General features: G+C 37.3%; 1 protein-coding gene across 4 annotated transcripts in view; it reads left to right on the plus strand.

Moving 5' to 3' along the window:
* rhobtb2a (Rho related BTB domain containing 2a) overlaps positions 1-18381 on the plus strand; it is a 290373-nt gene that overhangs the window by 155534 nt on the left and 116458 nt on the right. The gene's annotated exons all lie outside the window — the stretch shown is intronic.

Genomic DNA, 18381 nt, shown 5'->3' on the forward strand with positions numbered 1-18381 from the left:
CTGATAAACATGACCTTGGCCAGCATTTGTGCCTCTAGAAGGTTAGTAATTAGTTGTTCTAGTGCACTGGAAAGGAGGTGTGCTATTAAAGTTATCAAAACAGTGTGGTGTTTATTTATGGCCGGGATGTAAATTCTGTGGGAATATGATGAGCTGTCATTTGTTTCTCAATTGTATTAAACTGGCTTTGGTCCATCCCAACTGCGGAAACTATAGAAAGTACTCAGCATCACTTCTTGGCAGGAATTCGGAAATGCGCATATGGACATACGTTTCCACACTGGACGACATTCCTACACAAAAATAGCAAAGCAAGTGTAGGAACAGCCTTTGCCTGGCCCGACACTCGCACTAAAACGTCCCTCTTCTTCCATTGCCATCTGGTTTCAGTTCTGGACTCATCTGGTTCTGTCTCCAGCGAAAGAATTTCAGGAATACGTCCTGGATCCGTGCCCACATCCGTTCACACACACCAGTGTTTTCAATTACGCTCCTTTTTAAATGGCTCTGAGGAGCTCGCTGTGTGTAAGTGTGTGTGTCATCTGTTCACACAAAAGAGTGTTTTCAATTAGTCCGCTTTTAAATGGCTAAAGGGAACCTGCGGGACGGTAAAAAGTGGGCATCGGTGGTTTAGCTGGGCTCTGGTGCCACTTTATGTTCTGGAGATAAAGATCCAGACTGCTCTTGTGTGTGAAAGAGAGGAAACAATTCTGACATATCCAGGCCAGATTAACTCTTTGTGTTCCACTGTGCATTCCTTAATAAAATAAATATCTAGAAGAGCGGCAGCTTATTATTTAAGCTGCTCAGTATGTGTAAATAATTGTTTTTATCGATAAGTTTCAGTTTTATACAACAATTAGTTACAAGGACACAATTTTGGGATGTTTTACTGTTTGTATGCACTGGACTAAAGATTGAATTTTCAGGGGAGAATCACTCAAACTGTGGGCTTCTCATACAGTATGTGAACGTTAACTCACTGGCCAATTTATTAGGTACACCTTAAAAGTACCGAGCTGGACCCCCTTTTGCCTTCAGAACTGCCTTAATCTTTCGTGGCATAGATTCAACAAGCTACTGGAAATGTTCCTCAGAGATTTTGCTCCATATTGACATGATAGCATCACATAGTTGCTGCAGATTTGTCGGCTGCACATCCATGATTTGAATCTCCCATTCCATCACATCCCAACAGTGCTCTATTGGATTGAGATCTGGTGACTGTGGAGGCCATTTGAGTACAGCGAACTCATTGTCATGTTCAAGAAACTAGTCTGAGATGATTCACGCTTTATGACATCAGAAGATGGGTACACTGTGGTCATAAAGTGATAGACATGGTCAGCAACAATACTCAGGTAGACTGTGTAGACGCAATGCTCAATTGGCATAAACGGCCCCAAAGTGTGCCAAGAAAATATGCCAAAGTCGGACTTGTTGTGTGTAAGAGATTTTCTTCTGCAGACCTCGGTTGTAACGAGTTGTTATTTGAGTTACTGTTGCCTTTCTCTCAGCTGGAACCAGTCTGGCCATTCTCCTCTGACCTCTGATATCAACAAGGTATTTGCACCCACAGAACTGTCGCTCACTGGATATTTCCCTGTAAACCCTAGAGATGGTTGTGCGTGAAAATCCCAAACTCAGTTTGAACTGCAGCAGATCGCCTTAACCATGTCTACATGCCTAAACGCATTGTGTTGCTGCCATGTGATTATCTGATTAGAAATTCGCGTTAACGAGCAGTTGGACAGGTGTACCTAATAAACGAACTAAACTTTGACTAAGTTAAAGTTAGTATATGTAAACACAGTTAACCTGGAGTTATATAGCATATAGGTGATGTCCATGTGCACATATTTAATGTTGTGTATTAAGTGTATGTGTTGTCCTCAATGTCCTCAAAATCCCATCAATGGTACCGCACAATCTCTAGAGGCCTTGGCATGGGCATTCCCAGGTGGAAATAGAGAACAAAGTAAATAACTAGCATAGCTGCTATTCATTATGCATTTGAACAAGAGAAATTAAATGTCAATGAAATATGTTATATAAACAAACAAATAAAGCCTAAAAGTATTACTAACAAAGTCCCTGCTGTATTGAGACAGAAGGAGTGTGTCAGAAGAGTGGTTTATTAAGCCCACTGACCTGGATGGAGCACGCTCATGTTCAAGATAGGTCTAAAGAGTGTATCTGAGTCTCGGACATTATCAGGAAGGCTACTCGAGAGTTTAGGAGCCATAAATGTGAAGGCTTGACCTCCTTTAGTAGACTTTGCTGTTCAGTACTACCTGAGTTTTGACACTTTTGCAAGTCTGCAGTCAGATAATATTGGTCAGTTGACAAGAAACCAACATTCTTCAACAACTCTAGGTTTGAAAGTGGAATGTTTTTCATTTTTAAGAGGACTGTCTTACTTTAATATGTGACCTTGGTCAACAACATTCACTTGATATGTGATTGCTTACAATACTTTGACTCATCTGTGTACATAAGTCATCATGAAGCACTCCATTACTTGAATACTTAATAATTATGTGCTTTGGCATTTGCTTTTATAATGAATTCAGGCATTTGCAGTGTCAGTATGACCTGGTCTGCAGTACAGCACAATATTTGATTTTAAAGCTTTCCAACAGGAAGTGCTCTGAAGGCATTGGTCTCACATTTGCCTTGCTCTCTCTCTCTCTCTCTCTCTCTCTCTCTCTCTCTCTCTCTCTCTCTCTCTCTGTCCTTCTCTCTTCCTTTTCTCTCAGAGCTCTGATAAGCTGAATTAGGCTGTCACATACAGTGGGGATGCTAATCTGAGACAGAAGCATTGCTCCCTGTTTTTCAATTTGCATGCTAATAGAGTCCCCATGCTCATCTGATCATCTTATCTTAGCTATAACCAGAAGCATCAACCTTTTTTTTTTTTTTTTTTTGATGATGCACCAGTGTCTTTTCTGACTTATGTCATCATATAGCACAAAGGCGCAAAAAGGGGGTATGCAATATATGCGGTGCATAGGGCCGCCACACATGGGGAGTGGGGGTGTTGGCGCTATTGTGCCAAAACTATTTTTGAAATTGTCCTTATAAAAAGTGTCACATAATAAAACTGAATAAAAATATATTTTAAATGTTTGTTTAGCATTTCATACGAGTATTAGTTATTATAAAATTATTCCACTTCTCTGTTGCAGCTGGGTATTATTGCAGAATAAGAATATAAGAAGAATGTGGAGATGTGTTGCGCAAAATAGACAACGAAAAAAGAGAACATAAAAAAAGAATAGAGAACAAACAATGCCTTAAAATGAAAACTGCCATGACAAACTGGATAATAAGAGATTGGTAAGCTTAATTATTACATACTTTTTAATCAAGTACAAAATTTGATAAATATTTCAAATTTTGTTACGTCACAATTGCAATTTTTTTAATTGCCAGTTGTTTTTAAAGAAAAGTTATGCTGAATAAAAAGTATATTTATATAATTATATTTAATAATTACATTATTTAAAATATGTGGCTAAGAAATAGCTATTAACTTTTTTTTTGGTGGGGCCGAAGAAAAATCCTTAGCGTTGAACCCTGGTTAGTCATTTAATTATGTATAATTAATTTTAATTAAGCGCATAGAACGTCTAACTATACCACTTTAAATAAAGTGTTACCTTATTATTTAAGCAATTGATTATTTAGATGTTTAGATTCCTTAACTTTATCCCAAACCTCAGAATAACCATTTTACAGTACAATGTAAACATTTTGAGATGTTTTTGAAAATTTGTCACTATAAGGAGGGTCTGAAAAGTTGCTAAATATAGTTACGAAGTCAGTAAGTTGGCAACTTATAATGTGAAAAATAAAGTATGTGTGTTCTTTACATTTGTGCGCCTAGTTAACACAATAGACTTTTAATAATAATAACCAAACATCATCTAACATAGGCTCATTCTGAAAACGTCCCCCTATATACATTTCTGGAGAACGCTAATTATGTAGCCAGAAGTACGTATGGCTGCATTTCGTCTTTGAAACGAATGAACGCTGCAAGACAGTATGACGCCATTCCTTTGCACGCTTACCAGCAGACTGCCTAACTCCATATGGACGGCTTTCTCGCTGTTATCAGTTTGTACAGTAGCTCGCCATGTACTTCTGTTGATTTGAGACGCAGAGAGGAATTGACCAGGACGATGGGGTTCGAGTCTGACGAAGAACAGTTTCAGAAAGCGGGTAAAACAAAAACAGAAGTCAAAAAATTAAATAAACAAGTAAATAATAGGGTGAGAATTTGGTAAAATGGCGAGGCAGTGGCAGTAGGTAGTGCTGTCGCCTCACAGCAAGAAGGTCGCTGGGTCGCTGGTTCGAACCTCGGCTCAGTTGGCGTTTCTGTGAGGAGCTTGCATGTTCTCCCTGCCTTCGCGTGGGTTTCCTTCGGGTGCTCCGGTTTCCCCCAAAGGCAATCGGTACAGGTGAATTGGGTAGGGTAAATTGTCCGCAGTGTTTGAATGTGTGTGTAAATGTTTCCCAGAGATGGGTTGTGGCTGGAAGGGCATCCGCTGCGTAAAAACTTGCTGGATAAGTTGGCGGTTCATTCCACTGTGGCGTCCCCGGATTAATAAAGGGACTAAACAGGCAAGAAAATGAATGAATGAATGAATGTGGTAACATCTGAAAACGTGCTAAAAATCAGGCGAGGTCTTTTCTTTTTCTGGATTGCTTTTTAAAACACTGTTTTAGGAAAGGGGATGATTGGGTCAATCGGTGCTTTTGAAAACACTATTGGTTGGGTTTAGGAATGGAGAATGGTGGGTCAGTCAGTCAGTTGACAGCAGCCTCTGATGGATTTATGCAAGAATAGCAGGTGCAATTGGCACTGGAGAGAGAAATTTGAGATCTGAAAAAGTACACAGCAGCCTGTAATGTATGCGCAAAAAAAAAAAAAAACATAGCTCCTGGTAAGTATTTGGCGCTCTCCAGAAATATATATAGTGGTGCATTTTCAGAATGAGCCTGGGTTAATATCATCACAGCGAGCACCCTGTCCTCAAAACGACAACAAAAACCTCCCATCCATTTGACATCCACACGCTGATGTCCTTTTGACCACCAAAATAACGCCACAAAAAAGTTTTATAATATAACAAAAGTTTTATTCATTTGAAAGCATCAATTACAAATCGCACATGTACACTGAGTTTAGTTTGTCTACAATGCATGTAAACTACCTTGAGATCAAAACGACATCAAATTAACATCTAAAAACACATCAAAACCCGATTAGTTGTTTTGACATCAAGGTAATCAATAGGCATCAAATCAATTAGCATTCTTGACACTTTTTTTTTTTGATGTCATCTTAACATCAAGGTGCTGCTTTTACAAACTTATAACTGTATTATTAAACATCACAAACCTAAATTTAAAGTGCAAATACATTGTTTTTGAGTGGGCTTGATGCAGGTTTAAAACATATTTTACATGGAAAAATATGGTAAAGGAGGCTCCTGTTGGGGTAAAAATAGCGTGCGCTCAATGTAAAGATAGTACATTTAATTCAACTTAATCCACTTTAAAGCTCAGATGCAAACACACACCCACACACCATGAATTCAGACTAGACTTTAAAGCGACAGAAATGTATGCACATATTTGATCTGGATATAAAAGGGAGTTCATATAGCACAGCTAGATTAAATAATTGCGCAGCATATGTGACTTGTGCGTGTGTAAAAAAAAAAAAAAAAAAAAGTCCCATGAATTCAGATCAAAAGAGGAACTGTGAACACTTTTTGGAGTAAGGTATTGCAGCATGAAAGAGAGCTTTGTTTTGGAAAGTGTGTGTCTGTGTGTGTTCCTCTGAACACAGCAGCATCCTTCCGGCCGGAAGCTGTAGCCCAAGTACATCAGCAAGTCAATTACACCGGTTAAGGTACTTTCTCAGAGATTAGTGTGTGTGTGTGTGTGTGTGTAAAAGGGAGAGAGAGTGAATGAATGCCAGTATAAATGTCTGACTCATGCTTAACTTCAAATAGTTTCACAAATAATGTTCTTTACACAATTGAGTAGTTGACTTTACATCCTTTTTGAAAAAAGCGATTAGTTGACTTTATTTAAAAAGCAAGTAAACCCACTGTTTAAAAGTGATTAGTTGACTTTACTTTAAAAAAGTGAGTAAACCTGTTGCTTTTAAGGCGATTAGTTGACTTTATTTAAAAAAAAGTGAGTAAACCTGTTGCTTCTAAAGCGAGTAGTTAACTTTACTTATAAAATTGAGTAAACCTGTTGCTTTTAAAGCGTTTAGTTGACTTTACTTAAATACGAGAGTAAACTTGTTGCTTTTAAAGCGATTAGTTGACTTTACTTATAAAATTGAGTAAACCTGTTGCTTTTAAAGCGTTTAGTTGACTTTACTTAAATACGAGAGTAAACTTGTTGCTTTTAAAGCGATTAGTTGACTTTACTTATAAAATTGAGTAAACCTGTTGCTTTTAAAGCAATTAGTTGACTTTACTTAAATACGAGAGTAAACTTGTTGCTTTTAAAGCGATTAGTTGACTTTACTTATAAAATTGAGTAAACCTGTTGCTTTTAAAGCAATTAGTTGACTTCACTTAAATACGAGAGTAAACTTGTTGCTTTTAAAGCGAGTAGTTGACTTTACTTAAAAAATTGAGTAAACCTGTTGCTTTTAAAGCAATTAGTTGACTTTACTTAAATACGAGAGTAAACTTGTTGCTTTTAAAGCGATTAGTTGACTTTAGTATAAAAAGTGAGGAAACCTGTTGCTTTTAAAGCGATTAGTTGACTTCACTTAAATACGAGAGTAAACTTGTTGCTTTTAAAGCGATTAGTTGACTTTATTTTAAAAAAGTAAGTAAACCTGTTGCTTTTAAAGCGAGTAGTTGACTTTACTTATAAAATTGAGTAAACCTGTTGCTTTTAAAGCGCTTAGTTGACTTTACTTAAATACGAGAGTAAACTTGTTGCTTTTAAAGCGATTAGTTGACTTTACTTAAAATAAGTGAGTAAACCTTTTGCTTTTAAAGCGATTAGTTGACTTTACTTATAAAATTGAGTAAACCTGTTGCTTTTAAAGCGATTAGTTGACTTTACTTAAGAAAGTGAGTAAACCTGTTGCTTTTAAAGCGAGTAGTGGACTACATAAAAAGCAAATTTAGTATTTATGCTGGTTTTTATACATATATTTAGTTTAAGTTATATATAAAACCAGTATAAATACTTAATTAGCTTTATATATATATATATATATATATATATATATATATATATATATATATATATATATATATATATATATATATATATATATATGCAGTTTAGCAGATGCAAGATTGCAAGATTCCATCTCCTCATTTCCAACAGTCACGTTCTGGCATCGCATACTTCGATTTGCTTGGCTTTGTTCACTGCATATTGCTTGAGATTTCTCTGAAAACATGCATATTTGCTTCAGCATCTCTCAGAGAATGCAGGCACGGCAACAGAAGTTTCGGCATGCCTTAGGAATAAAGAGGAACAAAAGCCAGATGTGTGTATGTTTACTCGGCCCATAGTTTCTGTACACAAGCCTTCTCCCTCATCACACCCACATTTTCCATACTCATCTCACTCCATCAGTTCGTCCTGTATTCAGTAAAACATATTAGACACGTGGGTGATTACAGGGGTCACTCACACGGTCAACTACACAGAGTCTGATGTCCATTTGAGCCGTGTGTGAAGAAAGACATTTACACATGTATCCTGTGCAATCACATGCACTTCCTGATTTATGTATGGCGAAGGATCATAACACTTTACTGTAGAAAGGAATTGCAGAGTGTGGCTTTACAATCTTAATAAAAATACAGAGGGGGTGGTGGAACACATATAGAGAATATTCATAGTCTGATCTTTCAGATGAACAGAAACAAAGTATGAATGCTTATAAAACATTATATATAATGCATGTAAAATATGTATTTATTATTTAATTTTAATTTTTTATTTAAATTAAATGTTACACTCTTTAAAAAGCTGGGTTGGATTAATTTGTTTTTGATAACAAGTTACACTTTTAGGGCAAGACAATGCCTCAGTGGTTAGCACTGTCACCTCACAGCAAGAAGATCGCTGGTTCAAGTCCGAGGCTGGGTCAGTTTCTGTGTAGAGTTTGCATGTTGTCCTCGTGTTGGCATGGGTTTTCTCCAGGTGCTCCGGTTTCCCCCACAGTCCAAACACATGTGCTATACTGTAGGTGAGTTCATTCATTCATTCTCTTGTCCCTTTATTAATCCGGGGTCGCCACAGCGGAATGAACCGCCAACTCATCCAGCACGTTTTTACTCGGATTCCCTTTCAGCCGCAACTCACCTCTGGGAAACATACATATACACACACACTACACTACGGAGAATTTAGCCTACCCAATTCAGCTGTACCGCATGTCTTTGGACTGTATGACTTTGGACTGGAAACAGGAGGAGAACTTGCAAACTCCACACAGAAACGCCAGTTGAGCCTGAACTGGGTCGAACCAGCGACCCAGCGAACTTCTTGCTTTAAGGCGACAGCACTACCTACTGCGTCTCGCTTCCCCCTATAGGTGAGTTGAATTAACTAAATTGGCTGTAGTGTATGTGCGTGAAAGAGTGTCTATAGGTGTTTTCCAATACTGGTTTGCTGCTGGAAGGGCAGCCGAAATACACGTTTTGAAAACATTAAACTTGATTTTTTAAGATCCTACAAATGAAAGAGGAAAGAATACAGTTAACAAATTTAACACAAAACACTCCTTGAAAGAAAATTAACATTTTTTTTAAACTAATGTTAACTAACATAAACAAATACTTTAAAAAATGTATTGTTTATTGTCTGTCCATGTTAGTAAATGCTTTAACTAACATTAGCTAATACAACCTTGTTGTAAAGTGTTACCATCATAACAATACTGCAATTGGCTCCTCTGCATCATTTAATGAATTACTGTTGTCGGAATTGACTGAAGTCTACCATCAGTTCCCTCTTTTTAAATGTAATTGTTTACCACCTGTGAATGATAGCCTTAACTGGTGAATAAATGTGGAAAATGTTTATTTAAAAAAAGAAAGAAAGAAAAGAAAATGTTTGGTTTGTGAGCAAATCAATTTTGATTTAGCCCTAATGAACAGTTTGAATAACAAGCATGTTTTGAATGATCACTGATCAAGGAGTGTGACTCATTGAAAAAACAAAACCCAAACAGCTCTATTAAATCCATGATGATCCAGATTTAGCCTCGAACTTATTTAGTTGATCAGATTTTTCCTAAGAGTGACATGGTGGCTCAGTTGTTAGCACTGTTGCCTTACAGGAAGAAAGTTGCTGGTTCGAGTCTCAGCTGGGTCAGCTGGCATTTCTGTGTGGGGTTTGCATGTTCTCCCCATGTTGGCGTGGATTTGCCGGGTGCTCTGGTTTCCGCCACTGTCCAAACACACGCGCTATAAGTGAATTGAATAAACTAAATTGGCCGTAGTGTATGAGTGTGAATGAGTGTCTATGGGTGTTTCCCAGTACTGAGTTGCAGCCGAAAGGGCATCTGCTGTGTAAAGCATATGCTGGAATAGTTGGTGGTTCATTCCACTGTGGCGACCGCAGGTGAATAAAGGGACTAAGCTGAAGAAAAATCAATGAATGATTTTTCCTATTATTGACAAGATGTATTATGAAATACCAACACAATCTCACGGCAATTCGTAACTTTTTCATTTAGTGGCTAATTCGTACGAATTCGTACAATCTAATTCGTACATTTTAGTACGATTTGCTCATCCCCCAATGACGGTTGGGTTTAGGGGTGGGGTTAGGTGCCACGCCTCCTTTTTAAAATCGTACAATTTCTTACGACTGAACTCGTACGAATTCGTACGAATTAGCCACTAAACTGCCAAAACGTAAAATACTCAGGCTGGAAATACGGATATATGATGTTACTGATATGCAATGTTTTAAAATGGTAACAGGCTAGATCTTATAGAATGCTGAAAGGGCCCTTGCATTTTCTCCAAGTGTTCGCGTAGGTTTCCTCCGGGTGCTCCGGTTTAGTCCAAACACATGCGGTATATGTGAATTGGGTAAACTAAATTGGCCGTACTGAATGTGTGTGAATGCAAGAGCGTATGGGTGTTTCCTAGGGATGGGTTGCAGCTGGAAGGGCATCCGCTGTGTAAAACATATGCTGGATAAGTTGGCGGTTCATTCCTCTGTTGCGACCCCTGATTATTAAAGGGACTTAGCCATAAAGTACATGAATGAATAAATGAAACGGCCCCTTGTTTTTGTGTGTCTCTTTAAATGCAAATTAGCTGCCGGTTCCAGCCCTTTTTACATAAGTGGGTGGAGCATTGCAAACCTTTTCTTTTAAAGTATTTTAGGTTTAAAGTCCAGATTAACTGGAAGCTGCTTTTTTTCTTAGTGTGACACAGTTCCTAGAGAACTGGAATGTTAAATGAGATAATAGTGGGTGTGGCTTTTTTTTTCTACTGCGAACTGATTGGATGTAGTAAAGTCGGGATTTCATTCAGAAAGATCTGGAAAAGAGTTTCGGGGGAGTTATCACAACCTAACCTCCTGCTCACCATTTCTGTTTGATGTCAAAGCTGACAGCTGGAAGGGCGTGATTAAGTATGTTAGCCACGCCCATAACCTCAGACAGACCTAATTTAAGAATTTAACTGAAAACAAACAGGGAGTGCATTATCAGATTTCACTCAGAGATTACAAGAGCTAACCATTTTTGTTTCTTAATGACATGCACAGATGAATTGTTCACCACAAAACTAGCAATGTGAGCTAACAAAATCAGTATGGTTAGTTTTGATTTTAATTTCTGAGTGTGCTGACATAAAGCACACACACACAGAAAATTGGTGGTCTGGTGCATTTCGAGTTGGACAGAAGTTACTTCGATTTGAGATACTGTCGCATGAACATTTACCGAAGAAAAATCAGGACTAAAATGGAGGCGTTTTTGATGTAGCTCAGTTATTGTAACATAAGCCGGTGTTCATGCTGTCACTGAGGTGGTACCTTTTCAAGATGTACACATTTGTACTTAAAGGGTCCATATTGGTACCTCATAAGTATAAATTAGTACCTAAACATTTTAAGAGGATTACTTTCATACTTTTTAGGTACTAATATGTACCCTTGAGGTATTAAGATGGACCCTTTAGGTACAAATGTGTACCTTTTGAAAAGGTACCGCCCCAGTGACAACTCGTGTATACCTTTATTTCAGAGAGTGTAGACCAGGGTTGTCAAACGTACGGCCCGCAAATGGGTTTAATGCGACTCTCAATATGATTCTGTAAAGTCAAATAAAAAAAGCTACAATTTATCAATAAAAGAAACTGCTGTTTTAATTGTGTCCACTGGATGGCGGAACATACATTCATTTTCTTGTCCACTTAGTCCCTTTATTAATCCGGGGTCGCCACAGCGGAATGAACCGCCCACTTACCCAGCAAGTTTTTTATGCCCTTCCAGCCGCAACCCATCCCTGGGAAACATACACATACAAACACATAGTCATACACTACGGACAATTTAGCCATCCCAATTCACCTGTACCACATGTCTTTGGACTGTGGGGGAACTGTGGAGCACCCTGAGGAAACCCACGCGAACGCAGGGAGAACATGCAAACTCCACACAGAAACGCCAACTGAGCCGAGGCTCGAACCAGCGACCCAGCGACCTTCTTGCTGTGAGGTAACAGCCCTACCTACTGCGCCACTGCATTGCCCGATGGCGTAACAGCAAACTATCAATTTCATCTGATCCAGAAGCCTGAAACAGCGTCAATTTGACAGAAAGACCACATCTATACCCCGTCATAACACACTGAGGTGTTCTCACTAGGAAACATAACTATTGTACATCGTCAGTTTAGTGGCTAATTTGTACGAGTTTAGTCTTATAAAAATGTACCTTTTTAAAAAGGAGGCGTGGCAACCAACCACACCCCTAAACCCATCGGCCATTCATAGATAAGCAAACCGTACTAAATTGTACGAATGAGATTGTAATTAATAAAAATTAGCCACTATGTTTGGAACCACATACCTTTGTGAGCAAATTTTGAAAGTCAGAAGTCAAATAAACTATGCAGCCTTATTAAAAGTGCTGCACGAGCCACCCTGATATCGTTCTGCAGACATCCCAAGTCTTCCTGAAGTTTCGGGAATCTCCCGCATATGCATAGAGACTCCCGAATGCCCGCAAACGAATGATAATTTCCCGGAAATCGCACATCTCACCCCCGTCCCTGCCCCCGTACTTCAAATATGTTGCGCACACCACATCTTCACATCATAGCTTCACATAGTGATGTTTTATAAACAAATTTCGGGAGGAGCACGATCAGTCTTTGACGAGGCTAATTCATCACACACACAATCATTCTATTACCCAATCAGCTCAAGAGCAAACCCCTATAAATAGTTAAACATGTCATACCTCCGTTTCTCTCGACTTCAGCGTCCCTCCACAACCCCAATTCCACACTATTAAACCAGATACCTATTTAAATCTGAGGGGGGAGCGTTCTGGAGCCGGGCTAGACACTGCGCTCGGACCCCTATCTCTCTTCATCCTGATAAGGGGAATAATACGAGTGTCTTCCCGAGCTCAGAGCCCTCTCCCCGGACAGCACGTCAAACACGCATTTTCTATTCAGTCAAATATCTGTGAGTGTGAACTCGTGAACTGTACATCGCTTGTTTTTAAGTTACATACTGTATACCATGATTTTACCCTCTGAGCTAAAATGAGTTTGACATCCCTGGTGTAGACAATCAAAAAAAAAAAAAAAATGCTTAAAAGGGCTAATAATGTTGACCTTAAAAAAATTAAAAACTGCTTTTATTCTAGCCAAAATAAAACAAATAAGACTTTCTCCAGAGGAAAAAATATTATAGGAAATACTTCGAAAAATTCTCTGTTAAACATCATTTGGGAAATATTTAAAAAAGAAAAAAAAAGTTACTAGAGGGCGAATAATTTTGACTTCATCTGTTTATTTATACGTAAACCATTTTAAGATTGAACGTTATTATTTTGAAGCAACAATAGCTGTGAATGTGAATGTGAAAAAAGTTATTGAATGTGGCACTCATTTACATTTTGGGAACAGTTAAAAAAAAGCTGCGGACGGGTCAAGTGGAAAAAATAACGTATCATGTAAATAACCGGTGTCAAAAGTATCCTTTAAATGAAACGCAGAGACGAGGCCAGTTTAGCTGTTTATGTGCTCTTGACCACTTAGTCGGCTGTGTAATGCATCCAAGCTGCAGACACCTATTGCAAACAGTTGTGTTCCACATCAGTCATGATCATCTGCATTCACACAGCCAACAGTATGCCAGAGATTGCAACCCCCCAAAAAAGCAGCCGAGATTGGTGGGAAGTATGTTACACATTCAGCAAAGTAAGAATAAACCTCAATATACAGTACTTTATACACTGTAAAAAATTAAAGACAAAAACAATAATGACAACAAATATTTGTACTGTATGTTGCTTTAATCTGTTTTAGTAGGTTAATCTGGTTTCAACTAACTTTTTTTTTTGGATTTGAACATTTAATTGATTTTTCTTATTTTCATTAATGCAGATGAATATCAAATACAGAGCATTAACATAAAAGCAGAACAATACAAAATAAATAAATACACTAAATACATAATAATACATAAATTGCACAAGTAAACCAAACCAAAACACACACAAGGAACAAATAAAAAAAAAAAAAAAAATATATATATATATATATATATATATATATATATATATATATATATATATATATATTAATATTATTATATTATTAATATTAATAATTATAATATTATAATTCTATTAGACATACTGTGAAAATTTCCTTGCTCTGTTAAACATTATTTGGAAGTTATTTGAAAAAGAAAACAAAAATGAAAAGGGGGCTAATAATTCTGACTTCAACTGTATGTAGACATTGCATGAAACATTAGGTCATGAAAAATTACTTGAAAGTCTTGGAAAAATCATGGAAAAGTCATGGAATTTTAGTAGCTAAAATGTGAATGAACCCTGAATTTAAGTTGAGTAAACCCAAAAATCTCTTGAAGTTAGTTACCTTAAAACTTTAAGTTGTTTCAATTTTTTTTTACATTGTGCCCTTTAAGGACAGTTGCAATAAAACGTATTCAGCGTTCAAACATATCCACATGACTATGATCTGATGCTGTTTTACTGATGCTTTTTCACTGTCATTTTTTGCTCGTTTGTTATTAAAGTATAAATTTACATTAAATTTGCTCATACCAGTGATGGAGCCATATACAGTATGCTTACTGTACACAAAAAATAAAATAATAATAATAATAATAATAATAAAATGTATATACATTTTTATGTTGCTAATAATTCATATTTATATTAAGCATTATTATTTATAATAATAACAATAATAAAAATGTATGTACATTTTTATGTTGCTAATAAATAATATTTATTTTAAGTATTATTATTATTATTATTATTATTATTATTATTATTATTATTAATATATAAATATATTATTATTTATTATTATAAATATATTAAAAATATATATAATATTATATATATATATATATATATATATATATATATATATATATATATATATATATATATATATATATATATATATATATATATATATATATATAATATTTTATATATTTTTTTATTTTTATTTTATGGGACTATGTAGATTTACGGCTAAAATATAAAAAGTGCGGTTTAGCAGCTGACAGTGTCCTTAACGTGATGTGAATTTTTAAGAACACTTTGTTCTTTCCTAACTGTGCTGTAATACACTGCAAAGCCCTTACAAATAAATCAGACATCAACCCACACTCAGCATCAGCAGTACATTGGAAACAGCTGTCATCTTTCGTGCTTGCTCTCGTTTGGTGTATCTCTTTATCTTAGAAAACACGTTACTATAAAACCGGATCAACAAAGGACACGGTACACCTGCGAAACACACCACAAAAACACGCCAACAATATAGTATCTTTTAGCTAGGCTGGACGGCCGTTAGTAAATGACGGAATGGAGAGAATTTGTCAAAAGGAGCGAGTCATTATCGATCTGAAAAAACGGTTTGGAGCTGAATGAAAGGAGGGTTGCTGTTAAGTGAACAAAACTGCTAATGGAAACTTTAATAGGCACTTTGAATAGGAAAAACAGGAATCTTTGCACAGCACTTTTGGTGGTATGACTCAGAGTTAGTGGCATCAGGATACACCCAATCCTATTTGATCCTTGGAGGCCATTTACTGTAAAGGGATAGCTCACACAAAAATGTCCTGTTCGTTTGTTCACTCGCAGGTCAACCAAGATAGGTGACTTTTTTTCTTTACTAGATCATTACAGATGATTTTGAGCTTTGAGATTCATATAATAGCTGTGAACTGTGACAGTTTTTTCAACCCAGGCTCATTCTGATTGCGTACCCCTATATGCATTTCTAGAGAGAGCCAAATACATCCCAGGAGCTATATTTTTGAAAGTTTTTGCTTTCACAAATCCACCAGAGGTCGCTGTGTACGGTTTTTTAGATCTCAAATTTCTCTCGCGAGTGCCATTCGCACCTGACTGATTTGCTGAATGATAAACCGACCGTCTGCAAAACGTCAAAATGACCCTCACGCCGAGCTGAAACTAGCTAACAACAATTGCGCCGCGCCACATTGCGCCAGGTGTATGATAGAGCCCATAGTGTCTTATTGCTCATCATCATGAATTAAAATAACAGCGTGGCAGCTGAGCGGAATTCGTGGGACTCGAATAAATGTGGGGAAAAAAAACTTTTGTGGGAAAAATAAACCCTGAAACTGATCAATGTGAGAAGAGTTTACGCATGTAACTATTTTGGTCCGTTTAGTAACTTTGCTGTGTGAAAGCAAACCTTACAGAGAACAAAAACAAACTATGTAACAATCGAATCCCTGTTTCGCAACAAAACAATCGATCAACAGCTTTAAAAGCACCCTGAAGGCCCGTGCACAGCGAGAGGTTTTTTGCTTGCGTTTTTCGTCGACGTTTAACGCCTCGTGACTAAATAAAGGGCGTCAATGTGATCGTGCACACCAACATGCAAAACGGCAGGCACAAAATCGTCATTTAAAAAAAAACGCCTGATGCTTGTTTTTTTTTTTTTTTGACGCGCCACGTCAAAACCTTCTCCACCAACCAGATCGGCACTTTTGTTCACGTGCACGGAGCTGCTAAAGTTACCTAAACAGCACTTGGAGACGCTCAAGCGCGAAACTGTCAATGCGAGCGCACATTGAAGAAGATGCCCAGAGATGATATGAACGTTTAGCTGCTTATTACTCTGTGAACAATAATCATTTCTTCATCGCTAGAGCTGGAGCTGCTGCTTGAACCAGCCATGCTTGTTCGAGTCACCAGTAATTTTAACAACAAGCATGTCAACTTCCTCTCCTCCTCTTCTTCTGTGTTATAAGCGGGTTGTCAGAAGCTTAAAAATGTGTGGTGCCATCTAACGTCAAGGAGTGATTTTGCATCCTCTTCTGCTTGACGCCAGTGAAAATCGCTTGAGTTTGAATACGGAAAAACGCCTCGTAAAACGCTGACGATAAACGCAAACGAAAAGCGTCCCGGTGTGCAGGAGCCTTAATTGTGAGCATTGTCCTGTATGGTTTTACCCATACTCATTTTTACTCATCTAAGGTCGTACTCACACTAGGTACAGTTGCCTCGAACCGGGCCAAAGCACGCTTGTCCCCCCTCCCGTCTCCCCCGACGGCCCGCGCTCACACCATATCGGGCCTCGGCACGCTTATGTCATCGCTGCTGCGCTGTTCAGAAGCGCTCTCTATGGCAAGCCTTTTTAGCATTTAAATCTTTGTTCTGACTCCATAAATATATTTAGAGATATCTCTAATTATATTTTGACTATTCATAATTATAATTCCACTACTCAGAATGACAATTAGAGATATCTGCAATTACAATTGTACTAGTACGAAATCAGATTATAGATATCTGCAAATATATTATGACTAGTCATATTCCTCCATTGACTTCCATTGAAAAATATTTGCAGATATCGCTGAGTTTTGACTAGTCACAATTGTAATTAGAGATATCACTGAGTTTTTACTAGTCATAATACATTTGGAGATGTCTTTAATTCATCATATTTAGAGATATTTACAAATATATTTGAAGATATCTCTAATTAATTTACTAATAGTCGAATTACAGTTGTAGATATCTTGAATTGGATTTTTGACGAGTCAAAACTCAGAGATATCTGCAAAGCATATCCTCTACAAAACAATGTCTCCCGGCGATTTGCAAAACTCAATTTTTGATTGCTGTATTTTCTGGAATGGCTGTTGCAATCATAATTTCACAGTCAATTCAAGACCCGAAAAGTGTTTAGGCTGGCGAAGCGAGCAAATTGATTAATATTTTTTTTCTCGAGCCTGGACCGGTAAAATTTAATAGGTGAGCTTTTACAACATGTATGATATGTGATCCATGTTAGCGGGCCATAAATTATCAGAGAGGACAGTTTAATATTCTCTCATAAAGGCGATATAAAACTGGCCACCCACCACTCAGGCAGGCCCGTCTAACACTTCGCTGGGTTCGTTTGGCACAGATCCTGACTAATCGTACATTTAAATATAAGTGAGAATCGTTGTTGTAATACGTTATAAAGCATGAGCTCAGAGTCCATGTACTTTCCCTGTCCAAAAGCCTTCGCAAAGACTCTTCCTGCCCAAGACAAGCTGGTGTTTACAAGGTAATAATGTTGATCATGGAAAATCAGAGCTCCCCCACACTTCAATCTCTCCCTCACCTTGCCTTTTCCACATAAAACTCTGCAGCTCCTGCGCACAGCTGCACAGCTACAGTATAGGTGCCACACAAAGAAAAAAAATGTTTAAAAGTGATTTATTCTCCCACCTGGACTCCCAATCCCAAAACCATTTACACTCATACCCATGGGAACGTTTGTGAAAATATTTAGCGTTCAGTCATATATTAGTGAAAAATGATTTAACCTGATACAATTAGCAAAACTGTTGTGTACAATTAAGCTTTCTTGCTGAGACATTTGTAAAATATACTGTTGCAGTTTTAAAACTACCATTTATAAGTGTTTTGGTGATCTTCAATTAGATAAATAGTCTTTAAAAATATACACTACCTGACTAAAGTCTTGTCGCCTATCTTAGTTTTCTGAACAACAAATAATAACTTGACTTCTAGTTGATCATTTGGTATCAGAAGTGGCTTATATGAAAGGCAAAGGCCTCTAGATTACGCTTATTT

This window comes from Danio rerio, chromosome 8, assembly GCF_049306965.1.
Source record: "Danio rerio strain Tuebingen ecotype United States chromosome 8, GRCz12tu, whole genome shotgun sequence".
Classification (NCBI taxonomy): Eukaryota; Metazoa; Chordata; class Actinopteri; order Cypriniformes; family Danionidae; genus Danio; species Danio rerio.